Raw genomic sequence first — 16,519 nt, forward strand, 5'->3', positions numbered from 1 at the left:
TATAATTAAAACATCAATCATGTGTGGACAAAAATAAGGAAATGAAGATTATAATTAAAACAAATTAGGAAATTTGAATAAATATATTAAACAATTAGGATTAACCTATGCCTAAACATTTATTATCATGTGTATTGGCCACATTTTAGAAAACTCAAAAGAAAATAAGGACGATTGAGACAATTTGGAGGGTGTATATCAACACAAATTTTCATTTAAAACGGGCATATCCGTCTTGAGGTTAAAACAAAATAAATAATTGAGTAAATTATCGATTACACTCACGCTTAATCCACTTTTTTTACATTTACTCCCACGTCAATTTTTTTTATTAAATTATACCCAAATTAATATCTCAGGTTATAATTTGCACCCAAAGCCATTTTCAGGTAAAAAATTTTAGGGATATTCTCTCGTGTATCCCTCAACTTTTTCGTTTTCTATGATATACCCCTCTTTTCATGCAAAAAAACTTTGATCGTCAATAACTCTTGGCTACAAATTCAGAATACGATAATTTTTTTTTCCAAATTGACCGTCTTAAAGTGGTCTTCAGTGTGAAAAAAAAATGACCGACGTCTCAACTCGTACTCGGGAATTATGGTCGGTCAAAGTTTATTTGTTAAAAACTGTTTGACCAACCATAACTACCGGCTACGAGTTCAAAAAGCGGTGATTTTTTTTTCAAATTCAAGGTCTTGACGAGATAATTGGTTTGAAAAAAAATTACCGTTTTCTGAACTCGTAAGAGAGAATTATTGTCGATCAAAGTTTTTTTGTGAAAAACGAGGGGTACACCTTAGAAAACGAAAAAGTTCAGGGGTACACGAGAGAATATCCCAAAATTTTATGAAGTGACGAAATTGCCCCCGCGTTTATAACTATCACTCAAGTTATGACTCTTCATTTACTTCCCTTCTTTCACCCGTTTAACCTAATTTTATCAAAATATTTCCCCTAAAAAATTCCCCCAAAATTCCGCAATAATCCAAGTTAAACTTTAATTATTGATCGATTGTTCATCCATTACCATTTTTCACTTTAGTTATTGATGTAAGTTGTCCTTCTATCTCTTCTTTCGAATTTGTTTGTAACTTATTGTTTGATTTATGTTAATTTGGAAATGTCGTGAAATTGATTATTATTCATTGCTCTGAAATTGTTCATTGTTTTTTACCTTAATTTGTGGGTTTATAATTGTTGGCCATTGAATTAGGTTAAAATTATTCTTGTTTTTTACCCTAATTTGTGGGTTTATAATTGCTGGCCATAACAAAATAAAACGAAAACGAAATTTATTGACTGCAAATTAATTACACGGAAACAAAACAATGGGGGATGAGTTACCTTCAGGATGAGGAACACAATGAACAAAATCAAATTGGGGAATAAATGAGAGAGAATGATGAAGAAGGGAATGGATGAGGAGAAGGATGAACACATGCTTTATAAAGGAAAAAATAAGGGCAAAATCGTCATAAATTAAATGTTTAAACCAAAAAATTTGAAATTTGACGGAAATTTGACCTGAATTCGATATTGGGTGCAAATTATAACCTGAGATATTAATTTGGGTGTAATTTAATAAAAAAAGGGATATTCTATCATGTACCCTCGAGTTTTTTGGTTTTCTACGGTGTACCCCTACAATTTTGAGATTCTATGGTGTACCCTTAAATTTTTTATTTATTTCTCTATCATGACCTTATTTAACTCTCGTTAACTTTATCACTATCAAACAACCGTATTTTGACCTTTATTCTAACTCGTGAATGTTGTATCACCATCCTATGTGAAAAGTATCACAAATAACTTTTAATAAGCACAAACTACTATTAAGAACCTTAGTTATGATTCATGAAATTATAATGGAGATTTGAAGAATTTTAGTTAGATTCGTATACTGTTTGGTGTGTTAATGGGTAACCGACGAATTAATAAGTAGATGGTTAGGTTATCGAGTAATTGGAATGCTAAATAAACGATTTAATAAACCAATTAACAAACTTGCATATTAAAGACAAAAACTAAAGTCATAGTATAGACTATTGTGTAGAGTTCAGGGGTACACCGTAGAATTTCAAAATTGTAGGGGTACATCGTAGAAAGTTGAAAAACTCGAGGGTACACCGTAGAATTTCTTATAAAAAAATTTGACGTTGGAGTAAATGTAAAAAAGTGAATTAAGCGTGGATGTAATCGATAATTTATTCTAAATAATTCCTTCCTATGTTAATTTGTAATCAGCAAGACATTGCCGCCGCTACGTACGTCATAGATTAGATCACACATTTCTTCCAAGTCTCCAGCAACGGGAAAGTCAAACGGAGCCTTTAATCAAGAAAAAGTCAAAGTAGTCAACATTTCTGTATTATTATAAATAAATCAAAAAAAACATCATAATTAATTAACATTATAATTTGCATCCTAACAATTCTCCCTTTCTCACTCACAACAAATCAACTCCACCAATTTATTTTTCCAATTCAATTTTTATACATTACGATAATCTCCTTATCACGGGTATTCTTTTCTTTGCGCATGAGTAAGATAGTACGGTGGACACAATTACAAGCTAGTAGAAAAATAATGACGGAAACCGTAGCCGCTACAAACACCAAAACGATGTCGAATTCATCAATAGGTTGTAGAAAATGGACGTGGCCTGCTCTCCTCCGTTGGATTCCTACCTCCACCGAGCACATCATCGCTTCCGAAAAACGCCTTCTCTCTACCGTCAAGTATAGCTATCTTCCATTATTTTTATAATTATTTAATGTTTTGGTTTTTCACTATACGCTTTTTTTTTCGAGTTTTACGTGATACTCTGTTTTTTTTCCAACATCACAAGTAGTTGTAAACTCGAACTACTAAAATTAGAGTTTTTAAACCAATAAATTTTGTAAAAAAAAAACGTATTAACTATTGAATATACAGTATTTATGCGAAGATTCAACAAATTATTGCCAAAAAAAATCAATCATAAGAGCATAAATTAAACATTTAAAAGAAGTGTATTAGATCATTTAGAGTTTTACGAAATTTTCATCAAGTTTTTGATATTTAAAAAGTAAGGGTATCACGTCGAACTCAAAAGTACATGAGGGTTCTCAAAATCACAATTCGAACTTGCGATTCTATGGTCTTATCATCCAAAAAGTCATGAGCGATTCTGATCATAGCTAGAATTTTAAGTTAGTAAGATATTATAATTGATTTATTATAAACACGATTTTTTATTTATTTTTTTTCAGGACACCTTTTGTGGTAGAGCAAGTGAATATAGGTTCAGGACCGCCAGGTTCGAAGGTAAGTTGGTTTCGGTCTGTAAGCAATGAGCCTAGGTTTATCAATACTGTTACCTTTGACAGCAACGATGATGCCCCTACCATGGTTATGGTTCATGGATACGGTGCCTCTCAAGGCTTTTTCTTTCGTAATTTTGATGCATTAGCCCGTCAATTTAGGGTTATTGCAATTGATCAACTTGGGTAAGCAAGCCCTTGTCCAGTGTAGTATTGATGGTTTTGAAAGTTAAGTCCGATTGCACGATTTAAAATTTCTGTGTTTTCTCTCTTGCCTTGCAGTTGGGGTGGATCAAGCAGGCCTGATTTTACATGCAAAAGTACAGAAGGTTAGCAATCATTTACTTGTCATATTCAACTCTCTTGCCTTGCAGTTGGGGTGGATCAAGCAGGCTACTTGAAATTCTGCGGCACTTCTTTAACGCCTTTTGTTTTGTTATCACAATTGCAGAATCTGAAGCATGGTTTATCGATTCTTTGGAGGAATGGCGTAAAGCCATGAAACTCAACAGTTTCATTCTTCTCGGGCATTCATTTGGGGGTTACATTGCTTCTAAATATGCTCTCAAGGTTTCTGTTGTCACATTGTTAGTGTTATATTCAGTAGAACAATTATACTCGATTTTGTATCTAATTAGTTAATGCATAAATATGTTTATGTAGTACCCTGAGCATGTCCAGCGCTTGATTTTAGTTGGACCGGTAGGATTTGCAGCAGAATCAGAAATATCAGATCCTCTCAGAAAATTTAGAGAATCATGGAAAGGAGTTGTCTTAAACTATCTCTGGGAGTCTAACTTCTTCACTCCTTCGAAGTTTCTGAGGTATTTTGTTTTCTCCTTTTTTCCTTTTCTCTTATCGTTCATCAAAATGCCAGCCACGAGGATTTAGACGATACTTTGAGAAGATTCATCTTGTAATAAGGACACCTTTCTATGCATCATCCAAACTCTGTAAATTAGATTACTCTTTATGTTATTCTATTTAGTTTTCGAAATCCTGATTTTAGTTTTTATGCAGATGCTTAGGGCCTTGGGGACCAAATTTGGTTCGTAAATACACCACTTCTCGGTTTGGTTCAGATGAAAATGGCAAAATGCTAACTGAAGAGGAGTCGACACTAATGACTGGTAAACTTCGTTCAAACAAGCTCTTTTATGGCTACAAACTTATAACTGACAAATAAACCTCGAACATTTTTGTTTGTTATACAGATTACGCGTACCATACATTAGCAGCAAAGGGTAGTGGAGAGCTCTGCTTAAAATACATATTCTCATTTGGAGCATATGCAAGGAAACCACTTCTCCACAGGTTTGTTGTTTTCAATCAGACAATCACCTTCCTCCGACTCAACCCCATCCCGCCAATACTCACGGTTTTGTGAATGCAGTGCATCAGAGTGGAAAGTTCCTACCACATTTATTTATGGTTATGATGACTGGATGGAATACCAAGGCGCTCAAGAAGCTCGTAAACATATGAAAGTCCCATGCGAAATCATAAGAGTTCCTCAGGTTTAATTTCTCTCTCGCTCTCTATCCTATCTTTCTCTTTGACTGTTAATGATGTACTGTACGTCAAGAAACCATCTCAATCAAAAGCTCAAGCAAAAGCTTAAGCTGATCGGTTTTATACTCTAAATTATGATGCTAGAATAAAATTGGGAAAATAAACAAATGGAAATTGTTTAAATTACAGGCAGGGCATTTTGTGTTCATAGACAATCCAAATAGGTTCCATTCAGCCGTACTCTATGCATGTCGGAAGTTTCTTTCATCGGACCCTGACAATGAACCCTTCCCGGAAGGCATTACGTCTGCATGAAGAAAATTGAATGTTTTAACTATCGCCTGTGTAACTGTGTTGATTCAACCTCACAATCCCCTTATAAGTTTATAGTTTACATATTATTTTGATGTTTTTATTTGTAAGATTTTCGTTGTGCATATGCACCAATAAACACTACTCTGTATCAGAATTTGGTTTATGGTTTAATTTACCCTTTTATTAGAGATTGCACCAATTATTTTGGATTAAAGAGTAACAGAAGGATTTGATCAACTTTCGTAATTTGAAACTTTTCCGTTAAGGACCGCAACATGAAGTTTATTTGTCATTTTTTCCGTAAAATTTAAGTCTGATTTTTATTAAATATTTTGCACATACAAAGTATAAACTATTTTCATGATCTAACATTAAACATTTTTTCCATATTCTAAATTCTAAAGCAGGGAGAAAATACGACGAAAATCACGAATTAAAGAGAGTAAAGATACGTCACCAGAAAATTAGGGTTTTCGGCGCCTCAGGTATGCCGATGAATTGGACAAATTGACGAATTTTGAGCTCGAACTTCAGAAACAAAAGCTCCAAACCGACGTAAATAATTGAATCGATGAGAATGCTCAATTATTAGGGTTAATTGTCTTCCGCGCTAGTATTTCAATCACGACAATTCAGATATCGCAGTCGGCGTTGATTTGTTGAAATAATTGATCGATGAAAATGATTTCGAGTGATGGAAACTAATTAGGGTTTTAGTAGACAGTTTAATTGGGAATTTGATACGACTAAAGAGGAATTTGGTCGTAAAGTATTAGGGTCAGATTATCATCAGACTCACCAAAGTCTTAAGATTCTGCCACATCAGTTTTTCACTAATTTTTTCTGTTTAACTGTTCTATGGTTTGAGAGTTTAGAATCATCATGTTGAACAAAGAAACTGAATTATGTATAAACTTTTCCAAACTTACACATTTGTTGATCCTCTTTATTATCTTGCTACTCATTCAAGAGAAAGGTTTAGAACATAAAATTATTGTTCATCGTTATTTTTTTTAGAAATGTCATTTCAAACATTGATTGCTGTGATAGGCCAGACACTCGAGGGGTTTGTAATTTAAAAGTAGAGGTGATTATCCTTATCAGGATCCTTTTTATATTCTCACTCTCTCTTCTCGGTCACTGTATCGCTATCGTCGTCTCTGATTATCCACCTTCCCCTCTTGGCTCTTACCGGGTTTTATATTATTCAGTGTCTTCCTCTCTTATCATTTTACGTTGCAATGATTTTAATACTTCTTGGCACTATTTTGCATTTTTTATGACACACATAGGTATTCACATAGGTATTCAGATTGATAGTTTGGAGGAATTGTCTGGAATCTTGCCTACTTTCTGAATGCTGGATGTTGTTTGCTTCTTATTGCTTAATATAGGATGCACGTTTTTCTCAAGTTTTGTTATGTTTGATGTCTTTCTTTTTGTTAACAGATTGTAAGATATTTTTCTTAAATTTCAAGCTGTGAAACGAAGATGGCCAAAAAAGGAACACGCACTTGTTTTCTTTGACGTTTCTATCTATGAAGATCCTTTTGAAAGGATTGTTTATGATTTAGGTATCACCTATTCACCATGCTCTCTGATCATTTACTGCATTTTTTCAACTGCGTTATACTTTCCTGTCTCTTTTGTATATCTGGTTTATCTGTTAGAAACCTTATAGGTATCATTAGTCAGTATCTTTTTTGCAGCTATTTTCTGATGTTCCGAAGACTGCTAAAAACTTCCGCACATTGTACACAGGTAGTTGTAGACTTATAGTTACAGCCCCCGCTGTAGAAACATTGGTTTAGCCTGTAGGTTTTGATTGTTGCTGTGATGGTCAGTTTTTAATATTTTATGCATTTAGCTAAGATGGTCAGTTCCAATGCCGATAGTCATTATTTATGTGCTAGTAGTGGCTACTATTGGCACTGAGAGAACCGTCAATGGGCTAGTAGTAGTTGTGGAAGTCATTGTGTTCTAATCTTGTGAATCTTGTTTCAAGCTTGGTCCGGGAAAACGCAACTGTTTTGAAGATTAAATGACGTGAACAAAGTAAAATGATACTGTACTTCTTAAATCTGCTGCCATTGTGTTTAGATATTTTGACTAACAAACATGAAATTTTAGCAACATAATGTATCACAAGATTCACTTTCTCCAGAATTATACCATTCGGAAGAATTAAGATTTAATGTTATGCTAAGACCCCAGTAGTAAAAAGTGTGTTTTACCATTCGCGAGAATTAAGATTTAATGTTTTTGTTTTTATTTTTATTACAGTCGTTGCTTCTCATCGTGCCACTTGATGAAAGTTGAGATGGGTCACATAATGACAATATGGTTTGTTGCAGGATACACGACAAGGGAGCCAAAGTCGACTAGGTGAAATTGACCCTACCTGTATTAATAGGCGTGCCTTGCTTTACCCATAAATGGCCCAATTATAACCAGTGTTTCTCCATCAAGGTCCTGACTCCCGAGGGGAAAGGTTCCCCTCTGCCTTAAAAAAAAATGCTACCAGGTCGCAGCGCTTAGTGACAGTGAAGTCATCGTCGGACAGTTTGTCAAGGGAAGCCGAGTGCCATATGGGAGAAATTGTCGTGGTACATCAAAGTGATGGGGTCCTGCACATTTTAGGTTACTTTAATCTTGGAGGCGACGTTGGGTACAAATTCAATTTGTTGAAAGAAAGGAACAATATCTGTCACAATAAGTCTCTCTTAAGACGGATATATATATCCATTTTCACAAAGATTAAAACAAGTCAAATATCACACAACTTGCATGGATACCTTCGTTTGGACATTTTCTTTTTGTCTTATCTATGCAAATGGTATGGTATTTGGATACCTTCGTTTTAAATAAGAATTTGTGTATCTGTACATACCACTTTTCAAACATTGCTTAAAATTCCTTGTATTGCACATTTTAGGCTACTCTAGCAAACATGAGTTACCTTTTCCTAGGTTTTGATATTGAGTAACCATCCACTCATAATATGTTTGGAACGATACATGCATAGTAGGTCGAGCAAAACCGTATTAAGTATTATCAAAGTACCAACCCGGTTTTTAAAATTACAAGCTCGATATGCAAGAGTCAATAATTTGTATTATCAAAGAATAGATCATGTCATGGGTTTCACGCTCACATTGCTAAATGGGAAACAGTACGGCCAATTTAGTAACATTGGTTTTTTTTTTTAAAAAATGTGGGATACAACAAACTGCTTTTGATCTATTGAATGGGAAACGACTGCGTAACTTTGAAGACGCTATTGGTGGTGGGGGGAAACTGAACTGATGAACTACATCTTGTGACTTATCTCACTAGGAGATTAATTTTCTGATAAAGGCAGAATTCTTCTGAATGCTGGATGTTGGGACTTCTTCATAAGAGCTTGTTACAACTTGTCAGCAAAAGGCCAGATGGTCAGTTTCAAAGCAAAATTGTAGACGGTATCATAGTACTGGTGTCAAGCCCTCCCAACAACATTTGGGTATCTTTAGCCTATAAATAGACACACAGGTATGAACTGCATACCTAGGGAAGCACGCCACAAGATTTGATAAAATAAGAGCATGACTTTCTGCATCAGATCATATGTTCAAAATATGTCAATTAGTCTCTTGGAGACTGTCTCACATAATGAGAAACCGACATATTTGACAAAAAAAAAAAAAGCAGTTATACCCGTTAAAAACCAAAAGAAACGAATATGCATGTTATATACTTATATGGGATTATCATGTTAATTTTATTACGAGACTCTTATATGAGAATTGGTGGTGAACAATAATGATTCAGGAAACTCACTTGGTATGATCTGGCATTTCTGTGCCAAACACTTCATGTCACTTATTCTCACTGCTGTTTCTTTGAAAATGGTGTAAGCGATGAGAATGTAGGCAAAGACTGCAATACAAATCGGGCAAATTTTCGGGGATCCAGCAGAGTCTATGGGATTTGGAAGGGGAGAATCATCTCCTAAAGACCCCGAGGAATCTACAGGGTTGCGAGGGGCGTAAATGCGCTTTTTGTTTGGGGAGCTCACTTTTACGGATTTAGGCTGAGTGGAGGAATCCTTCAATACATTTGGGGTGTCATCTTCTGTCATGTCAAAGTGCTTGCTTCCTGAACCAAAGTCCTGGAATTTAAGTCCTGTTGACCGTGTAATAGGAGTTATGGGTGAGCTTCTCCACCGAGAGAGAACGCTCATGGCAATATTGTTTGTTTTCGATGAAGATGGTGGGATCCTCAAAGTCTGCCACAATTTGATATCGGATGGATGTACTAGATGATTCATCTCCTGCAGATTCTAGCACTTTTTCTCGAGTGAAAGGCATCTTCATCTATACTTTCGTAATTTTTTCCAAAAAGCATGACATGGCTCGAGAATTTTCCGACAAGTCAAAAAGTTCTCATCGATGATACAACTTCGTTCAAACTCTGGAGTCTGCACATCTCTCATGAAGGGTAGTTTGGATTTGGGTGCGTTCTTTCTTGCGCTACATTTAGAAGGCAACCAAAATAAAAGTCAGCACAAACTGCATCAAGAATTGCATCGAATGATACAACGATTTTATAAATGAATGATGTATAGCCAGGCTAGTGAGTCACGTTACTTTATTTGGTCGTTATCCACAACCAAATACTCAAAACTCCATTCCATTGAAGGTCAAAGTTTACTACTCCCTCCGTCTCGGTGACAAGTTATCTATTTCTATTTTTGGGTGTATTATTATTCTATAGTTATCTATTTCTATTTCTAGTAGGTTTTTGTAGGCCACCTTCGACGCGAAAGGTGGAGTTGTGTTTTGTGTGGCCCAAAATCATCCATTTTTCAATTTTTTCTATCCTTGATTTTTGTGCCAAAAGCAATAGATAACTATTTATTGGGACGGAGGGCGTATTTTTTTTGGTGTAAAGGGAGCCACGAGGGCAAATTTGATGCTGACGTCATGAGTATCATCTCTTGTGAGTTGTGACTTTACCACAGGTCGAAGTTTATCAAAGTCAAAAGGGACCTATGCAGTAGCTAATAATATCTTACTACGAGCAACCGCAATCTTTGGCGTCGGGGCGTTAGGTTAGGTGAATTATGTACCTGCTTTGTCAAAATTGCTACCAACAATTGTGTTTTCTTGCCTCCTATCTACTATTGCTTCTGATACTTCATTCGCTGCATTTTGAACCATAAATCCTCTAAGAACACTATAGTCTGCAAATTAGACATTCTATAGGGTTAGAATAAAGAAAATAGCTATGCATAATTGCACTGCATTTGAAGAAACCTCAACAGCTTGAAATTGCATATTGACACATCCCAGACATTATATTCGAAGGCAGCATTTATATAATCTCAACTTCTCAAGTGTATACTATGTTTAAACAAGCCAAAAGGTAGGTCAACGCAGTTCGGTGCAGTTTGTTTGCAACTGTAATAGCACAGTGGTCTCATGCATGGTTACCGAATTCCCTCGGTACCCTACAAATCGCGAATTGTTAAAAAGCGAATTTTATCATGTGGGTTACTGAAAATACATATAACACACATTCTATAAGAGCGAATCGCAAATTGGCAGGGACATATTCATAGCGAATCCGGTAACCATGTCACTCTCATGTTTACAGATAACATGAATACGGTTTAATGAAAATCAATTACTCCGCTGTCACTAGCATATATAACTCGTGTAAAATGAAACGTTGCATCTTATGTGTAACTAGTGTTCAGTAGCTTCTCTTTATAAGGAAGTTCAGCTTCCAAAAAGTCCTAAATTTCAGGTGCTTACAAATTCTTTAGAAAAAGGTTAGAATTACATCAAGGAAAGAGCCAAATTTTCCAGTTTAACTAAATGAGATGGAAAGGAACTTATCTCCAAGATTCACAGAAATGCCCTAAATAAACTAATTTTCTACAAGTTATATATTATATACCCAAAATGAAAATAGTAGAGAATACAACAACAACAACAACATTACCCCAGTGCCTCAATGGCTCCCGCAAATTGTGGGGTAAGGGCGGGTCGGATGTACGCAGCCTTCCCCTTGTGTTAGAAACACAAAGAGGCTGTTCTGAATGGCCCAAGATGAAAATTGCGTCGCGAACTGCATCGACGGACTGCTACTTCACAAGAGAAAGAAGCGCAACCACTTTAGTGAGCCATTTTGTTGTACTCCATCATAATCAGAACCAAAGAGTAATAGTCTTTGGCTCCACTGGAAATATGGATTGAAAAATAGTAGAGAATAATTAAAAAAAACATGGTATGAGCTGTGGTATATTTTGCATCTAATTGTATGTTTAATGTTTGTACAAGAGTGCAGAAAAAAACCAACTCTCCCACTTCACCATGTTGATAACTAGATTTTGCGCCCGTGCGTTGCACGGGTACTAAAATTTGTTATGACTAAAAATAGTTACACACTATATGGTACTTAAATTTGGTATGACTATAAATAGTTGCACAATATATATTGCTATGGGAAATATTTGTATATATGTATATATAATTAAATTAGCTATTTAACAGATGTTTTGATAATGAGATTACAATTATATTAAAATAGTATTAAATACCTATATGCTTTGCCTTACAATACCAATAATATTTTTTAATTTAAGAGATAAAGTTTCCATGAAAGAAACTTATCTTTTTAGATTAATATTTAAATAGTCTGTTATTTTTTTAGATCAATATTATTATTATAATTAGAGTGTGCGTTGCACGGATATTATAACATTTTGTAATAATAGATGAGTATCCTATTTATTTTATTAGTATGGTTGGCTTGGGCCGGATTGGATTGAACTAAAGATGGAAATATGAAATTTACGCAGCCAATTAAAACTTGAACTCAAAAGTATAAATATGGTCCTATAATAGTTATCTTTTGTGTGTGTATGTGTTTGAGATATGTTCAGATTAACCTAACTAAGCCAAATCAAGGATAGAGTAATATGCGTGGTAATGTGGTATATACTAAACGATCCGATCAATCTCAATAACTCTAATATCCTTCTTCTACTAAAGCACTTCTACTTTCAGTGAGAAGTTAACATGACAAAAACCAATAACTTACAAAATAAATTTAATCCCTAAGCACTGACTTAGAGGTTAGAATAACAACTCTAATTGCACTCTGAATTAGAACTTCTTTTTTAATATTTTATAGTAATTTTTTTGTAATTTGGTGCCAAACCTCGGTGGCTCGGTGATTCACGTCTATCTCCTTGCCTTGCTTATACGCTTAAGGTAACGTATCTTATTTCCGGAATATTGCGTTAATTAATTGAGTACATACTCTTATAATAACACATATCTATAATCTTATTTTTCTTCATGGCTTAGCAGTTAGCTCATGTAGCCTGCTCGATTTTCGTGTCGTATTTTTTATTGTGTGTCGATAGCAGGTCATTAGGTCAGTATGGCACTTTGGGAGTCTTTTGTATTTGATATGGCAACAGCACTGCCCTGTCTTAGCTTAGACTACTCTTAGGCGTTACATGGCATTAAGGCCGCCTTTTACCGTTTATTATTAGTTTAATAACTTTCTCGAATAGTTTTGTGACCATTGCAGTAGGTTGAAATAGCTCCTGCTTGCAAGAATGCAAGTGTGTTGCTGGTGTGACATAGAGGTAGTGTGCGTGTACATCGGGGTTGCGTGGAATCGTCGTGAATATAGATAAAGGTATAAAATAAAATACATACTAATATAAACGAAAAAAAAGTGAAATAAAAGAATTTCTTACACCAAAACTTTGGAGAAGTTGCTTTTCGTGACCCTTTTTATTATTGATAGACATTGTAATTTCGTACCTAATTTATATATACATCCCAATAATGCCTTCACAACCGCTCATGATTATAATTACTAACATCTGGCTATGTTGGATACGTACCATGAAATTGCTGTTTACATTCACGGGTTTCACAATCTTGATCTTTTCCAGCAAGGGTAAGCTTCTTCTTCTACTGTACTTTCTTGTAACTTGATAATATGCACAGAATATTTGTCATTTGCATAGGAAAAGTAGAGGAAATTTTACAATTCAATGTCCGAGTCATATGGATTTACACCGTGGCGGAGCAATTGTTGTGCTGTTGTTTAATTGCCATCTTGCTTTGCTTGGAGCTATAATTTCTGGGGTGTATTTGGAGCTATAATGGTATCATCCATAAAGCGTATGCCTTATGGATGATAAGTATGATGCTTATGGAACCCTAGAAGAACTTAAGGTATAATTAAGCCGAGATACTAACATAATTATATCATTTATATATATAAGTAAGGTTTTCTAACATGTGCCCTAAGGGCATACGCTAAATGAAATGTAGGCCATGGAAGAAAGATGTTGCGAAAGAACTTCCGGAACATGTCAAGTGGTGTTACTATGCTTTTGTAGAAACATGTGAGGAGGCTGATGAAGAACTTGCCAGAGAAGGAAGAGCCGTGTTGATTATGTTAGGCATGAAGAGTATTTATATATACATTTCAATGATTTTTTTTATTTTAAGAGATAAAGTTTCTATGAAAGAAAAGTTATCTTTAAGAGATAAAGTTTCCATGAAACAAAAGTTATCTTTTTAGATTAATATTTACAAATTCTATTATTTTCTTTAGATCAATATTATTATTATAATTAGAGTGTTTCAAAAAACTTGGAGTCTCTAGAATTGCCTGAAAAAAGCCTTTTTTATATATATACTAGATTTAATGCCCGGGCAATGCCCGGACCGATTTGTAATATCTTATGATAATGTATTTATACTCTAAATACCTGTTTTTTTGTACTTAATTTTTTTGAACTGACTTTAAAACTTGTAGGCAATACGCCAAATAGCGATTGTAGGTTAGCCCTATTAAACATATTACTTTGAAGTTAGGGGTTTTATTTAATTTATTTGTAATTTGATTTTATCTATCTCGTGTAAAACTTTAGATGCAGATCGTGCTAATCTTTCATCCTTAGGTAGCTAATGCAATTGAGGTACGAATAACTTCTTCTTGAAATTGTTATTATATACTTCCAAGTCCTAATCACTTCTCTACTTTAATATTCCACTTTATTATCTTGTGGTTTGTATAATTTCACTTTAGTGCCTTGAAATTTGGACTACCTCCCACTTTGGTGACCTAAGTTTTAAATAAACTTTTATTTTGGTAACCTAAAATATGTAATAATTAACTTTTATTTTAATTACTTATACTTTCATTAAAATAAAATGCAAAATTGGATATTATATTACATATAAAATAGAATAATCAACATAATATTGCAAAAAAACTTGATTTATTAGGTTCAAAATATTATTTTTAATATTAAATATTATGTATAAGTCACCAAAGTAGGAAGTTGTCCAAACCTTAGAGCACCAAAGTGGAATTAGGTCAAACCTCAGAATATCAAAGTGAAAATAGTCCTTCATTAAAATATCTCTTGCAATAAATATAAAAGGCCAAATAACTGAGACGAACCGTATATTTTCTAGAAAACGAATGACGTCGTGTTTAGCGTTTGTAAACTTGAAACTTGAATTGATATTTTGTTGTTTAGTAATAATCTACACATGGTCACAAAAAGCAATTGTTATAACTCTTTATGGACGACGTTCGTATTCGTGCGACTCTTGTATTAATGGGTTGAATCATTCGTGAAAAACTATAAAAAGCTAGCACTTGTAAATCACTTGTTTTATTGGTCTAAATTAACATGGTCTTCTACTCATCTTCTTCTGGAATTTTTATTAATAAGTCACCGGATTCTTGTAGTAGTCAACTGTAATGCACATTCTTTTTTCTTGAATCAATATGTATAAAATCAATATACTTATATCAATAAAATTAACAAACGTATATTATATTTGATTATTAAATCGTGGGGTAAATAGTTTATAATAATGAAAGTCTTTAAAAAATGAACTCTTCCTAGTGATAAATTTCCAATATTTTAGACTGGCTAAAACTGTGTCAAAAAACTGAAAAATAACAATTTATAAAGTGACAACTCTTTTAATTTCTTTGTCTCGCTAAAAAAAGCGGATAACGATACAGACAAAAAAGATACTTGCATGGGAATTATTTATCAATGCCAAAAGGCTGATGATAATGCTTAAGGAGTCGATCCCATAGAAAAAAGGTACACCGTTTCAATTATTTATTTATTTTTAATTAAAATAATCCTCATAAATGAGTGGAATTAAACAAAACATGGTTATTAATGACAAATTAATTTGTCATAGATACATAGCAATCAACCTGTCAAATATGCAATTAGAGCAAGACCATTTTTTTTTTACCAAATAAAAAAAACGAATGTGATATTTGCAAGGTACTCCTAAAAGAGTACATATTTCAAGCTTTGCAACTGGAAAAATAGCTCAAGGATAATTGTGTACATCAATATCAAAATCAATAAATCTCTCCCTAGACCGCATGTGTATTTTATTATATAAATACATAATATATACTTGACCCGTCTTAAGTTTAAGAAAAATAATGTCATTTAAATATGAATTCATGTATCAAAATAGACCATACCTCTGAATAGATTATTTCATTATTTTCCATTCATGAGTTCAACAATCTTCTTAATCTTTTTCGTGCCTGAAATTTCAACACAAACACAATTAGTACAAATAATAACTCTAAAAAGTTGTTAAAGATTCAACATGCGAGAGCACAATAAATACACACAATGTAATTTTTAGCTACGTAACACCGAACATGCTTATGTAAAGTTAAATCTATACAAATAAAAAGAATATCTAAGCATGCGCTAAAACTGAATCAGATCAAAAAAGTTTGTTTGGTGCATGCAATTTATATATAGTGCTCCGTATATATAGTATTTGTATATATGAACGACTAATATTCTACAGAGTTATTTGAAGAGTAGTTAAACTCTATTTTATTATTATTATTAGAGGGAGTAGTAGATGGATACTAACTCTTAATTTATTTATTTTTAATATTATAGCTGGAAAGTCTTTCGCATAGGTTGGAGACTCTATAATCGCTCGAAAAAAGCTTCCTTTAATAATATAGATAGATATTGATTGATTTAGTTATTAAGTGATATTTATCTTATTGCTTACGACCCCACTATACCAAACCTGGCTATGCCACTAGACCCGATGCTCAAATTTTTTTGTTAGATTATTTTTCTTTTTCATGAATTAAATGTAAAGTAAACTCGTATAAAATTAAAGTAAAACGGTAAATTATAGTATTAAAATTTAAAACAATATTGAGCTGTTCACAAGCTTTTCGAGCCGGGCTTGGCCTTGCCCGACTCGACTCGCAAAGGACCCAAGCCGAGCACAAGCTCAAGCCTCAAGTCAAGGTCACACGAGCCGAGCTTAGATCGAGCCGATCTC

General features: G+C 33.9%; 1 long non-coding RNA gene across 1 annotated transcript; it reads right to left on the reverse strand.

Annotated features, from left to right (window-relative positions):
- Window positions 1–8,226: 8,226 nt before the first annotated feature.
- LOC141609324 (uncharacterized) lies at window positions 8,227–9,333 on the reverse strand. The gene is made up of 2 exons (XR_012527356.1): window positions 8,952–9,333; window positions 8,227–8,724 (listed from the first exon to the last, which is right to left on the reverse strand). It is a non-coding gene; the product is annotated as an uncharacterized LOC141609324 (long non-coding RNA).
- Window positions 9,334–16,519: the final 7,186 nt, after the last annotated feature.

Source organism: Silene latifolia, chromosome 10 (assembly GCF_048544455.1).
Source record: "Silene latifolia isolate original U9 population chromosome 10, ASM4854445v1, whole genome shotgun sequence".
NCBI classification, from domain to species: Eukaryota; Viridiplantae; Streptophyta; class Magnoliopsida; order Caryophyllales; family Caryophyllaceae; genus Silene; species Silene latifolia.